Genomic DNA, 16,039 nt, shown 5'->3' on the forward strand with positions numbered 1-16,039 from the left:
AAAAGTTTCCAATTTTTAAAAAGCATTGCTTCATCTGAATGGTTGATGACTTTTATGGCAGTCGCTATGTAACCATAAAAAAAGTGGACTTCATTCATTAAACTTAAATGGTAATAAATATATAGTCACACTTTGACCGCGTCATTGGAAGCAAAATTACAAGGATTTTTTTTATTTATTTATGTATTTATTTATTTATTTTGTGGATCCTACACTACTATACAAATCATTCATTCAAAAAAAAAAAAAAAAAAGTGCAAAGCATTGAAGGGGTTACACTGAAATACCAAGAGTGCAAAATTGACACAATGGATGGACCTGAGCTACTTTAATAACTGTTGCCATTCCTGGAATGCAAATTTTACCAGGGGTACCCCACCAAAAACGTGTATTTTATCCCGAAACGTGGGGACCCCTCTCAAAAAACGCTTAGGTTAGTTTTGAGTAGCGATTGGGAAAATGAACAATATGGGTTTGAATGCACCATTCAAGTTAGACTGCCAACCGCCATTAATACCAGAAGAAGACATGAACAATAGCAAAGCATTAATCACGTTTTCCTGAGAAGAATTTCGGAGGTAGGGTACAGTTGGTACACTTTTTGCTTTTTCCTTTACCATACCAAAACCAGGGGCCGGAAATAAGAGATTTTTAATATGACAGTTCCTTTACTTGTCTACTAAAATATTAATAATCATTAACATCCACAAGTAGGTCATATTTGCCACAATTAACTCATAAACACAAGAAAATTAAAAAAAATATAAAATTATAATAGTTCATAGTTGCTCATCAGTTGTCACACATAATGTGTATTTGATAAAGGTTGGAGTTTGCCGTCCATTTAGCAGGGGTGCTGAACAAATGCTACACCCAGAAAGGAAATGTGAAGGTCAAAGTTCGCTGAGATGTCTAAAGAAATACCTGTAAGTTTAGCAGTTGCCTAGAATTTGAGTAAAGTGTCCTGTTAAAACACCAGATGGCAGTCAAGATCAACTGATATAACCGGGGAGGCCTGGAAGTTTTTCATTTTACACATTTCTACAATGTTTGAGAGACTTGAAGGACATCTTTAATTACCTAACTGAGGCTGAACGTTTTGCAACAAATTCCCTGTTATAATTTAAGTTCTGTAAATGCAACGGGAATTTAACATCAATAGTGTACGTCTCTGAATAATTTTCCTTTTAAGGTGTTGAATGTATTGAGGGTTTATGAAAATCTGTTCTGCTGTAATCTGAAAACAGAAAGAATGTAGCACAAAGCCTCGCTCGGATTATTTCACGTTTTGTTGTCCAGTCTTTGTGAATGAGAACAGAATAGACTCAATTTGGCTCGGTTTCAAATCAGGCTAATCGGCTTTTGAGGCAAAATACATTCTCTTTAATCCCAACCTCGCCACTGTCCTCACTGAAGTGCATAAAAAGGTAAAACTGTCATTAAGAAAATCACATTAAGGGGCAGAAAACCACATGTAATCCCATTTTTTCTCTCGTTTTACGTGTTGCCTATTGTTGCATTCAATGGCCATTTTCATGTCGCATAATCCTTGATGCAAACAACTCTGGTCCAACATATACTACCGTGAAATCATTGCTTAGAAGTGGTTGTATTACATCCTTTTCAAGCAGACACAGTTAACCCTGTAAAGTTAGATTTTTATTTATTTATTTTAAATGAACGGTTTAAAACCTGGTTGAACCTTCAGTCAATTTGGAAGACAGTATGCATTTGTTTTATATTTTGTATAATATTTGATGCATAATGCTTTTATGGTCCATACATATAGTATGATATATATAAATAGGCTACTGTTTGACAGTGACGGGCTGCTGAAATGCAAAATCCTCGATGGACTGAAGACATTCAAACCTATAGACAGCCTTGACAGCCTCAGATTCAGTGTCTCGGAGCTCTTGTGCGTCCCATGGGTGTACTGTCAGGCCTGACCGCACTGATCTCGCGTCAGTGTCACCAGTCCTGCTACTGTATGCATATCAACCTCTGGGATCCTCTGGGAAAGCATTGTTTCTCTTCCTTTTGCAGTCGGTCGTTTTGAATGGTACAATGATCAAGCAAAATAATCAACTGGCCTTTGTTTCAGACGGCCCACCTCAATAGGACAAGCTAAACTTATGGTAATGAAGCCTTATCATGGGCACTTCAGATGTGAGAGTGATGAGCTTTGCGTGCCAGTCAAGCAGAATCATCCAACACAAGACCCACCATTGCAATGAGGTGCTGACAGCCAACCGTCTGAGTTCCAGAGGATGCTAATACTTCAAGTCCCACAAACTGCCTCCCTTTCTCTGAACAGTACTGCTTTCATTTTAAAATATTACTTGCTTACAATATGATCTTCAGGTCCTTACTGACACTACAGTATATCGTTTAATAGTTAACTCTGGTCACTGAAAAAAAAAAAAAGGGCAACAGCACTATAAGTCTTTTTTTAAGATACAATACTTTGCATCTTAAAATTAGCCTTCTAAATCCCTATAAGAGATCACATAATTTATTAACCGTGGTGCTTCGATTTAAATTATATAAAAAGTAGTAGTAAATGTTGTAGCAAAAAGACACATCTAAAGTATCATACTCATCTTTGCACCAATTAAATGTGCAAAAAAAAAAATAGTATTACCAAATTATATGTAATATATCATTATTATTCATATTTAACATACTGGAAAGGTTTCTGCGATTTATTGTAAGAAAATGATGCATGATGCATGATGGAATACACTTTGTGTGGATTTAGTGTGCATTAAGGCAACTGCGCTTTGGCATTTTTAAGACCTGGGAAGTCTTGCGCACATACTTTCTTTTGTGTGCATGTGCTCCGAAGAGCTGTTTCCACGGATGGAAACACTGTTTCACTGCAACGGTTGATTAAGATTTAAAAAAAGCACTACACAATTTAATTGGTTTGCAGGCTATAGATAACTTTGTTAAATTAAAAGAACTGTGCTAGTGCTAGTACATAATGCAAATCCTTTGAGAATACACATTTAAGAAACTGTAATAACCTATTTGAGGCACAAGTGAATGACTTCTAAGTAAGATGTTTACCATGACTTTCTGAGGTGACAGCTAGAACAAGAACTACATGCTGTGATTTTATTTAATGTGATGATGTTAAATTAGGTTTAGAAGAGTACCAGAATGTTTTTTTTTTTTTTTTTTTACTTCAAACACATTTCCTTTTTTACTCAAGCTTTTCAATTTGTGTCAAATTACATATCATAGGTCAGTGGTATGTCTTATGATATAAGTCATCAATTTTTTTCATCAATGATGAATTAAATTGATCTAAAGTGACATTGAAGACATTTATAATTTTACACAAGATTTATATTCACTGCTATTTAGATTTTTCTATTTATCGAAGAATCCTGCAAAAATTTTGAAAAGTTTCCACAAAAATATAAAGCTGCTTAATGTTTTCACCATTGATAATAATAATACATGTTTCTTGAGTGGCAAATCAACATATTATAATGATTTCTGAAGGATCATTTGACACTGAAGATTGGAATAATGATGCTAAAAAGTCAGCTTTGCATCACAGTTTCAAGTTTATATAGCACGTATTAAACGGTCATGCAGCTGACAAAAGTGCTGTACAGAAATTCAAAATGATTAAAATAATATAAAAATCAGCACTACACAATTAAACAGGGTCTCACCCTAATAATAAAATAAGTACATATATTAAATATTAATAACACATGAGAAACGAAGTGTAAATCCATAAAAGACTAAGCAAAGACCATAATAGAAAATTATTTGCAAGCCAAACAAAACAGATATGTTTTTAGGATAGAAAAGTCTAATCTCTAAATGGAGGCTATTCCACAGCCGCGGCCCAACCACTGAAAAAGTCTGGAATGTGGGACTAGAAGAAGATTCTGATCTATGGATCTAAAGTGTCATGAAGGAGTATGGGTATAGTAATTCAGATAAATAAATAGGGGCTAGATCATGTAAAGATTTATATACAAATAAAATAATTGTAAAATAAATTGTGAGCACAATTTTGCAGCTATTATAAAGGAATCTGGCAGCAGCATTTGAGTTGAAGGTGATCAATTGATGACCAAAAATACCACGTAGTCTAAGCTTGAGGTGATAAAAGCATGAACAGCCATCTCTAAAGTTTTTCTCTAAAGTTTTATGATTTAAGAAAGGTTTGATTTTTGATAGAATGCGAAGTTGATAAAAACTAGAACTTATTACAGAGGAGATATGTATATCAAGGTTTATGTACTCATCTAGCAAAGCTCTCAGGTTCCGTACATGTGAAGATTTAAACACTGATAAACTACCCAGATCTAAGCTTGAAGCATTGTCAGAGGGCCCAGAAATAATCACCTCAGTCTTATCTTCATTTAAGGATAGAAAATTTGGGGTTAGCCAAAATGTAACTTCATCTAAGCATTTTATTAAAGAGCCAGTAAGATGAAAATTCTAAGCTTCCTATCACTGTTTATAAGTCCTTTACAATAGGTTTAAATCCATCCAAAGTTAAAAAACATTGTCATTTTGTCAAAATATAATTCATATTACAATTATAATTAGGGCCGGAACTCGATTAAAAAAATTAATCTAATTAATTAGAGGCTTTGTAATTAATTAATCGAAATTAATCGCATTTTAATCGCATATAAATATTTGACCTGAGAACAGTGAGAAGTAATTTTTTTCACATGGATTTATAGTATACCATTGAATAATGACTGAATACATAAGCTTAAGCAACAAAATATTGTTTATTTTTGTTCAACCAAGTCTAGCAGACCAGTGCAATTTTTGCCATGAAGTGTAGCAATAGCATATTTAGAAACAATTTAGAAATAGTACATTTCAGAAATTCAGGAAGCTTATAGGTGCTGGAACCTTCTGTAAAGTGTTTTTTTTTTTAAGTAAAACACAATACTGTCAATTACATTCAGAACATTGGAAACACTGACTATTAGAAAACCTCTCTCTGTTGCTTCAGAGGCCATAACATACTAAGTCCAACTCTCAATAACCTTGGCCAAAACAATAAAGAGTTCAACATAAAATGCTGCACCAACAAAATAATACATAGTTCAACATAAAGTGTAAAGTCCACGCTAGCTGCTATATGTTTTGCGTTTAGGTGATACTTGAGGCTCGCTGTGCTGCCGGTGATATGCGAACGCTAGTTGGTACTCCAGTATAATCGGTCCGCTGAAACTCATCCAGTGAGAAACGTTCCGCGGTGCAAAAATAAGTTATTAAAAACGCGGGATTTTTTTTTTCTGTAATTAATTAATCTTAGTTAACGCATTATTTTTTGTGTAATTAATTAGTCTCAATTAACGCGTTAAAGTCCCGGCCCTAATTATAATATTACATTATAATAAAAACCTCAAATCAAATTACCTCAAATCTCAGAGATCTCCAAACGGTTCGAGCAAAGCTGTTCAAAAGATTCAGTTTCCTTAAACCCCACCTTTCGGTAGCATACTGTGTTCTGATTGGTCAACTGACATAGTCAGTTTTGATTGGTTGTTCCACACACAACTTCATGGTAAACAATGCGTTACCATCTTTTTGGGGTGAATTATGTCTTATTCCTCTCGCCGCGAAGCAAACAGTAAAATAATAAAAAACTTGAACAGTCTCGCTGCTTTTCTTCTGTGTGGGTGTATTCAAGCTGCGCGCTTCAGTTTGAATCTGAATAGCGCGCTCAGCGCGTGGGTGTGGTCACATTAGATATAGTGAAGGGAGACGTGAAAAACGGACATTGCGTTGTTTTCATATGGATTACTTTATCACAGAATATTCGGCAGCACTTGTTTAGTTTTAAAGTAGACATGTCAAGCTTTCTATAGATATCTCTCATGTCTCTTCGTTGAGTATTCACGGAGTTACACTTCATTTTAATGACATGTTTGTAAATGAAGATCAGCGCAAAGGCTGCAGACAGCACACATACTGATAAGACGCTCGGGAGAAAACAAACACATAACTTCATAATCATACTTCGCGTTGTGATTCGGAGATGCTTGTTGGTCCAAATAAAGTTGGTAATTAACCCTCTTTTATGGCCAAACGCTTTGAAAATCCCGCCTTGAACTCACCGAGATAAGAAAAGCAGTCATCAGTGAATTGTTGTGAACACAACAAAAGGGATTTGTTGTACTGAATTTTAGCCATTGGTTCTTCTGATCTTCATTCTTTGGCAGTGACAATAAAACAAACTTGCCTTTACAATTAAAAACACACTGTCTCCTCGACATGATGCTATCACACCAACCAGAGCGTCTGTGTGGGGGGTGGGGCAGGTCAAAGTTTTGTTTCTTCCAAGACGGTAGGCGGAGATTATTATGCAAAGTGTTCTAGTGACGTACATAGAGATGGGCAAAAGATTTGAAATCTATAACGACTCATTTCAGCGATTCAGAGACGACTCCTTACTTTAAAAGCCACTAACTTCATAAATTGTGTACTTTTTGGTTTAATTACTTTGCACATTGTTTACACTGATGGACAGCTACATCATATACTATAATACAGGTCATTTTTGATTTCCCATTTGTGTGGCTCTTTAAAGAAGTAAAAAAAGAAGGGTAATTTCTCTTGATAGGTAAATACATTTGGGTATCATCGGTGTAAAAATGAAAAGACACACCATGTCTTCTTAGAATGGTTCCCAGAGGTAGCATGAACAGGGAGAAAAGAGAGGGTGCCAAGATAGAGCCTTGAGGAAGACCGCAGGTTAAATTAGCAACAGAAGAATAAATGTTACCTAACTTTACTAAGACTTTTCTGTCACACACACACACACACACACACACACACACACACACACACACACACACACACACACACACATATATATATATATATATATATATATATATATATATATATATAAATCTTACAGACTAAAACCTTTTTAGAACGGAAGCGTATATATTCCATTTGTGCTTAGTTTTATCATCCAGTGCTGATATACTATTGTTTCAACTATTGTCATATCAAGATACCTGCTAATTTGAACACCTTACGTGCCCCCTCTTGCTATCTGCACCTGGATCAGTTAAGAGCACCTCAATAGAGCCGTCACATTCCTGCTAATTCTTTGATGAATCGGAGCAGTTGTTGACTTTTAAGGCCACTGGAACGAGCTCTGTGCACTGGCAGGACAGGAGGGGGCAACCAACGACTCGTATACAAGCCTCTCTCTGACAGATCGGCCAATTCACTCAAATGCAGTGGCACCATTAACGGCTCTTGTAAAACCACTGGTGACCTTTAAATAAATCTCCATGTCAAAGTTATGGCTGACATCTGCAGATAATTATAGATGCGACAGAAGTCTGCTTTATCTTGTAAGAATTGTGCTCGTCTTATTTTAAAGTTCTGTTGTTTTGGACAGAGGTGAATGCTTTAAAAATATGTTATTGTTGTACGTTGTGAATGGGGCATTTGGTTTTTGTCCATAATGTCTTGGAAATTGGATAAGTTGTAGCAGCATAGATAACTGTTTTTTTTTCACCCATGCAATCCTTTTTCCATTGGCAACCCCATTGAAAATATTGAGTTCTTCCACTCAGTTGCCAACATGGCTACACCTACAGACTTTGTTTGTGGGTGTTTATTGAAATAGTCAGAATGACAAGTGTAAATGGATGTTGTAGGAGAGTCAGTCTCCTAGGAAATGAGAAGACTGCAGCGCACTCACTTCACCCATAAATGCTTTGTGCCATTACTGCACAGCAGGAGGGAGCCACAATGTTTGAATCACCCTCAGCATTTCTGCTCTCTGTTACACTTTACCAGAGCCCATAAAGTCAAACACAAAGAGACACAGAAGCAGCACTTCTGTTTCCTCATATCACCAAACTGGCAAATCACAGTGACAGAGCTAGAGAGAAAGCAGGATAAGCCAATTACAGGTGGCTGGGCAGGCAAACCCACCCTAGAGAGTGCTGTGGAGATAACAATATAAAAAAAGTTGCTTTCGTATTTGAAATTCTCTTTCTGTCATTTGCTTATCTTCTGTATTCCTGCTCATCCTGAATAACAAAATCACCTAATTTGAGTTTCACTCCAATTGAATGGAGTCGGCTTCAATGATGGTGTCCCCTTGCCAATGTTAATTTGGGTTATCCATCAAATCCAGAAGCTTTTTGGGTGATGTGGGACCTTTTACCTTTAGGAGCCAATCAGAATGTCTATTTTTAGCCAGCGCTAACAGAGCGGCCTTCTAAGTGGCAGATGGTATTTGGGGGGGAAGTGGGGTGCAATTTACAGTAAACAGATTCTTTATCCTTGGCAGGTCATGTGGAGCACTAGAATACTGCGGCCATTTAATAATGGAGCCTTCCTGCAAATATAGACCTGAAGAGTCTTGGGAAACATTTCAACATCTCACTGCTCATAATATCTGCAATTGTACGCATAATGCATTTCATCTAGGTGGGACATGCACACGCACGAACGAGTTACCAACAGACGTAGCTAGAAAAAGTCATTCCCCTTAAATTTTTAAGCCAGGTGGGTTTTGAATTCAACTTTAAAGCAAATTTATTTAAAGGGGTGGTTGATTGCGATTTCACTTTACGTTAGTTAGTGTGTAATGTTGCTGTTTGATCATAAACAATATCTGCAAAGTTGCAGTGCTGAAAGTTCAATGCCAATGGAGATATCTTTTAAAATTCTGGCAGTTTAATGCCTACAAAAATGGCTGGTAAGGGACTACAACGAACTTCTTCCTGGGTCTGTTATGTCACAAACCCAGATAAACCCCGCCCCCTGGAACACATACCAAAGGGGGCGAGGCCATGTTGTGCTGTTTATAAGAAGAGGAAGAGAAAACTAGGGGCAGTGTTCGTACTATACCGTGTCCTCTGGGGGAGCCCAATTTTTTTTATGCGCTTGCGTGTGCCTCAAATAAGGACAGCTACAAGCGTATGCACTATTATTATTATTATATTTTATCGACACGAGTGCCTCAAAAAAGGACTTACAATGGCTTACAAGGATACATAACAGCTACAACTGTATATGCATTACTGTATATGTATGTACTTTATCGACACAAATTGATAGGTCAAACAGCAAACAAACAGCCACCCAAAAAAAGCCTGTTTATATATATTTTTTCGCAACTTGTTCTGAGCAGCGTTGCTTATTTCCCCATTAATCCACTCCTCAAACAATTGCGTGCCAGGTAACTTTTCAGACAGAAGAATGTTTTTTGCATCCTTACAAGATATGCACCCCAAGCTTCTTACAGTCTCTCCACTGCTGGCTGTTCAAGTTTAATGGGAGAGAGGACTCGGAGCAAGAGGAGTTAGGATCGTGACCGGTGTAGCAGTCGATTCTGTTCCCCTCGGAATGTCTGTTCCCCTTTACACAAACATACTACAATTCTTGCGTAGTGGCCGAGTTACTATACGTACGATCAGAACTGGCGTGCGCAAGAAGCATGACTGGATATACGGCAAGTAAAATAGTTCAAAATACCGTCCTAAATCCTAAACTTGAAAATACATTTAAGACGAGAGGTTTTTCAACTTGAAATGTAAAAACATAAGACAAAAATAACGGAACAACTGCGAGATGAATAAAAAAAATAGAACATAAACGGGAGTGCGAGAATCATTTTAATATGTTGCAGTGTAGCAAGAAATTTATCCCTTTTTGCTTTCCTTACATCCAAGTGTGTTCGGTGTGTTTGCACGCGGGAATGTTGCCAAATCCGCGGAATTTAGGCTACTTTGGGAAAATGTTTTATTAACTATTTGGTTGGGTTTATTACACGGACCTGGCAACCCGAGGGGAAACAGACATTCAGAGAGGAACAGAATCGACTGCTACACCGGCCTCTGACGAGCTATTACCATCTACAGCCAGAGATAACTTTTCTTCAGCTTCTTGGTTGTCACAGTGGGCGCACGGCGGGAGGTCTAATAAGTGTTTGCAGCAGGTGAATCAGTCGTGCTATTAATGTCATCACTACACAATTTCTTAATAAAACCAAAATTAATTAAACTGCCTTGTTTTCTTTTTACCATTGCTATCATTGCTATGATGCTATAACTGCAGAATGAATTAAGGACTTTGCGCGTGATAAATGGCATCCAACGTTTATTTTTTTCTACGAATATATGATGTACCAACGGGGAATTTGCCGTGCCCCCACACCTTGATGCTCATTACAAGAATAGCATGTATAGTAATCTTTATTGAAGTAAATTAGGTTTTAATCACCGTCATGCATGAATGAATAATATTTTTGCTATTTTACACTTAATAATCCATCATGATCACATTGCACAACATGAAATTGCACTTCAAAATATTCATATTGTCAATATTTTTTGAGACCCCCCCAAAATTTAAAATTTCTCGTTTTCAGGGGAGCCCATGTCTTATTAAGGGGAGCCGAGCTCCCCCTAGCTCCCCCGTAGTTCGCACTATGACTAGGGGTGCACGTAAAAATCTGTTCACATATGAATCGCAATTCTGTCTTCTAAAGATTCTAATGGATTCACAAGTTTCAAAACCAATGTTTTAAAGCAGCGGTTTTCAGTCCTGTTCTCTCTCAATCCATCTCTTTCTGTGTCTCCCTCTCATTCAGATCGTCAGATCAGCTCCAACAACCTGTTCCATTTATACACTTATTTTCACAAAACAATGAGAAGCTTTACACATGGACATGCATACAGTTGCTGTACTGTATCAAAGCTAGAATAAAACCGTATATTAAAAGCTATCAGAAGCAGTTTTTTTTTTAATAACAGCGTACCCAAAAGTATGAGACAACAACAAACAAACACAATCAAGCCTAGAAAGAAAAAAAAAAGTCAACCACCCCTTTAAGTGCATTTTGATCACTGACTGCCATAATAAAACTATTAAAACTTTTAGGGTCGTTTTTTTTTTTTTTTTTTTTTTTGAGTATCTTGTCCTCACCGAGGATGAATTTATTTGATCAAAAATACAGTAAAACCAGTAATACTGTGAAATATTACATTTAAAGTAGCTCCTTTCTATTTTAATATAGTTTAATTTATTTTTGTAATGTACTCCAGCTGTTACTCCGGGCTTAGTGTCACATGATCCTTCACCAATGTTTCTTGGTGTTCAAGAAACATTTATTATTTGTTAGACATTTATTGTTGAAAACAGTTATGCTGCCTAATATATATATATATATATATATATATATATATATATATATATATATATATATATATATATATATATATATATATATATATATATATATATATATATATATATATATATATATATATATATATATATATATATATATATATATATAATTTTTTATTTTATTTTATTTATTTATTTTTTTACAGAAAGATTTAAAAGTACTATTAACCTTTTCTTTTTAATTTTACATTAACACCCTGGAACCCTTTTTGCTGTACCTGGACCCCATATGGAAACCCTGTAGTGAGTTAAAAAGTGACACCCCTGAATGCTACTATCCGGTTCTTACAATCTTGAAATAATGAAAATGTAGGCTCTTTTATTGACAGATTAGGTATCTTCACTACATGCCTCCCCAAGTAGTGATGTTCCCCTCACAGCTTAATAGATGATGAGGAGGAAAAGCATGAGAGGCAAGTAGCCTAATATTACAATCTATGCGGTAAAGATACAGAGTGCATTAGATCTGGCATTTGCTACACATTGTGAGCTCAGTGGGATAGCATCTCTGCATAAAGTGAGTGGCTCTCAGCTTAAAGATAAGCAGCAGCATACAGCCTCAGTTTGTTGCTTTAGTGTTAGGGTTAGTGATTTCCTTGTTTTGTCTAAGACTGTATTTTTGCATAAAATTAGCAATTCAAATCAAGTTTTAAAACCAGACTGAAAATAAAAATAAAATCTGACTAAAACGAACTAATTAAATTTACTGATACACTTGCATAAGAATGTCTGTCCTTAAAATGTTACATTTTATCATCCTGATTTTTCTTATTTGACACTGTTTTATTTACAATATAAATTAGATCAATCATTGTAAAATACCGTAGCTATAACTTAGAGATTTTTTTATTTTTTTATTTTTTTTGTCCTGAATTTTGTGTGTTGTTTGTGCCTTTTGTAAAAGGTTTAAGTTCTCTTGAACGAAGTTGTCTCCTTGAGTGGTTTACTTGTGTCACTGCACTGTCAGCTGTGGTCTGAAAGAGGCTAAAATGAAGGAGTCTTGAGAGACAGTTGCTTGAGACACTAGGAGACATTATTTCTACCTCGAGACAATGATAGGCAGCCTATCAGCCAATGACTGACCATCATTATTGACTAATCACACAGTTAAAAACTCTTTTTCAATCTGTCCTCAACAGGACTTGTTACATCTGTATGGTGCTTTCCACAATTATTATTTTTATTTTATTTATTTTTTTGCATTTCTCCAATTTTCAATGAGAAAAGGAACTTTAGGAAATTTTGATTTTAAGAGATCAAATTAAATATACTATTTTCTACTGATTTCATATGACAGTTGCCATTTTTTGTTAAAAGTGTGGGTTTTTCTTGCATATTTAACAAATTCTGGGGCATGTTTAAAATATAGGTTATTGTTATCTAGCTAACATTAAGTCATCATTTAGTATTTCTTAATATATATATATATATATATATATATATATATATATATATATATATATATATATATATATATATATATATAACATATGGCTAAGCAACAAAATTTGCAGCAAAAAGTATTATTATTATTATTTATTTATTTGTAATGGGAAAGTCATATTAATTCAACAGATTGTGAAAATTTCACTGCTGAATCAATTTTAATCTGAAAAGTTGAGAAGGTCATGAACTCTGAGGTGTGACGGGGTCACAGAGATGTGATGTCTTTAAAACTATCTGTTTTTCATGCTAGGTTCATTCGATTTTAGATAATGGTTTATCTTGCATAATAACTCTCATAACAACAACAACATTTGCCTCTATGTCATGAGATGCCACTGTATAAAGGCCTGTTATCTGAAGTCTGATGCGACTGCAGAGAACTGATGCTATATAAATAAATCCAGTACAGTTAAAAGTGCCTTTATATATGTACAGTTGGAAATTCTAGAAAATGTAATTCTTTCATTTAAGATTGAACAGTAAATTCCATTTTGTTTATCACATGATTAAGGACTTCCTGCATGTTATCTTTAAACTGTGTGTAACGTCATAAGAGATGATGCATTTAAGATCAGCATTCTGTAGAGACAGGGCAGAGGACTGGGAGGAGCAAAGGGAGTTATAGGAAACCATGCTGGGTCCATCTAAATTACACAGTCCATAAAACTGTAATAGGGAGACCATCAGTAGCTTATATCAGTAAGACTTCGCAGGGTATTTACCTTTTTATATGGGTGTAAATTTTACAGGGACCAAGGACAGCGGAAACCTTGCCATCTTGACTGCAAGTGACTCAGAAATAGAGTCAGGGTCATGATTTGAGGAGATACTTTACTGCTACAATGTTATTATTTAATAATCCTATCTGACTGATGTAAACCTTACAAATGACCTTCTGACATTGCAATAGGAGCTGTTAAAGGGTTAGTTCACCCAAAAAGCAAAATTATGTCATTAATAACTTACCCTCATGTTGTTCCAAACCCGTAAGACCTCCGTTTATCTTCGGGACACAGTTTAAGATATTTTAGATTTAGTCCGAGAGCTTTCTGTCCTTCCATTGAAACTGTGTGTACGATACTGTCCATGTCCAGAAAAGTAATAAAAACATCATCAAAGTAGTCCATGTGACATCAGAGGGTCAGTTAGAATATTTTGAAGCATCGAAAATATATTTTGGTCCAAAAATAGCAAAAACGATGACTTTATTCAGCATTGTCTTCTCTTCCATTTCTATTGTGAGAGAGTTCAAAACACAGCAGTTTGTGATATCTGGTTCATGAACGAATCATTCGATGTAACCGGATCTTCTTGAACCAGTTCACCAACTCGAACTGAATCGGTTTAAACGATTCGCATCTGCAATAAGCATTAATCCACAAATGACTTAAGCTGTTAACTTTAATGTGGCTGACACTCCCTCTGAGTTCAAACAAACCAATATCCCGGAGTAATTCATTTACTCAAACAGTACACTGACTGAACTGCTGTGAAGAGAGAACTGAATCTCATAGTAGTGGTGTCCCAATCCTTAGGGGAATATTTTCTCCCCTACCCCTTGACACTCTGTTTCAAGTGACACAGGGAAGGGGAAGGGGTATAAATAGAATTGGGATTGGGCCTTAGACTGTGTTTCAAAGATAAACGGAGGTCTTACGGGTTTGGAACAACATGAGGGTAAGTTATTAATTACATAATTTTGCTATTTGGGTGAACTAACCCTTTAATATTGTCATATTTTAATATGTAAAAGTTTAGAACACTTTGCAAAATATTTAAATGCAAAATATCATGATTGACCATTCTGAATCCTATATTCCTATTATAAAAACTTAATTGATAACCTTACCTGTTTCTTTATGATGACCTCATTCTATTATTGCCTCATCTAAGAGGGCAATATGTCTTTGCAAGTATTCTTACTTGGTCTCATCATGCAGTATTTATGGATGATAGTTGTCCATAAATTAAATGAAAAATTGAATTTTCATTAGCAGTGATGAGAGAGATGTGTTGATGTCAGAGACTCAGAGATGACATCATCAGTTGCTTTATTGATGACCACACAAATTACTTCAAAAAGGCATTTATAAGTGACCCCAGCAGTGACCTCATTGATTAATTCAGTTCATATGTGACTCTTTGAAAGCATCAATGTATTTTACATCAATTGATTTGGGAGATGTAAATATTCACATACGGTTTAAGAACTGAAAACCCAAACTAGAGGAGTAGAAATAATGTTCAATATTTTACATATACTACTGTTTTTTGTTTTTTTTTTCTACTTTGAAGACATATATAATGTTATAATGTTATAACATATTATTTCGAACCTTTATTTTTATTATTATTATTATTATTATTATTATTATTATTATTATTATTATTATTATTATTATTAAATATTACAGTTTACACAACTCACCAAATATCAATATTGATAATCGGCATACTAATGATTTCTCTGAAGACTAGAGTAAAACATGTAATATTGACCAAATAAATGCAGGCATTTAAAATATTTACTCATTGCTTTTGAATGGTATATAGATTTCTTAGGCTATTTAAATACAATAAGCCAGTTTTGAGTATAATGATAGCCACTGGCTGGAGCATAAAGTGTCTTAGATGAAAGGATCAGCCAATCTGAATATTTTCATTGACTCAGATTTCCACAGGATTTTCTTCCCTTCAGGTCAGTAGTCAACACTCACAGCAAACTAATTTACACCACAAACAGGCAGATTGGCATAGATGAAAAGAGGACACGTTTAATTTCTGTCTATGTGACTTTTAATGAGTGTGCTTGTGATCTTCTCAATGTAGAGGTGAAATGTGAAAAGTGATGAAAAAGTCAAAATAAATAGATAAATAAAAAAGTCAAAAAAGTGTTTAAGCATTATTCATTTGGAAAAAACATACAAAGTTAATGTTAAAAAAAATGGAAAAAAGTAATATATGATTAAAGTTGACTACAGAGTAGAACTTTGGATTTATTGTTTAAGGGAGGTCAGAAATATAGTAATCATGAGTTACAAGCACATTCATGACCAAGCAGATTTGTATTTACAAGTGGCCACATAAACATCGTAGAAACATTTAGAAAACATTGACCTATAATGTATGGAGTCTTGAAATGATATGTATGATATAATCTGGATATAGACATCAGCAAGTGGAAAGCTGTAGTGAATGTAAATGATTTTGCAATTTATTTATTTATTTTAGCAAATTTGACATGCTGTAGTTCAGTAATTTTTACAGACAAGATGTATGGAACGCTTATACATGGCAAGTTAAATGATCACTCCAGTTTAAGGGTTTGATTATGATTGTGGATTCATATTTTGTCCGGAAGCAGTGGATT

This window comes from Carassius auratus, unplaced genomic scaffold (genome assembly GCF_003368295.1).
Source record: "Carassius auratus strain Wakin unplaced genomic scaffold, ASM336829v1 scaf_tig00003137, whole genome shotgun sequence".
NCBI classification, from domain to species: Eukaryota; Metazoa; Chordata; class Actinopteri; order Cypriniformes; family Cyprinidae; genus Carassius; species Carassius auratus.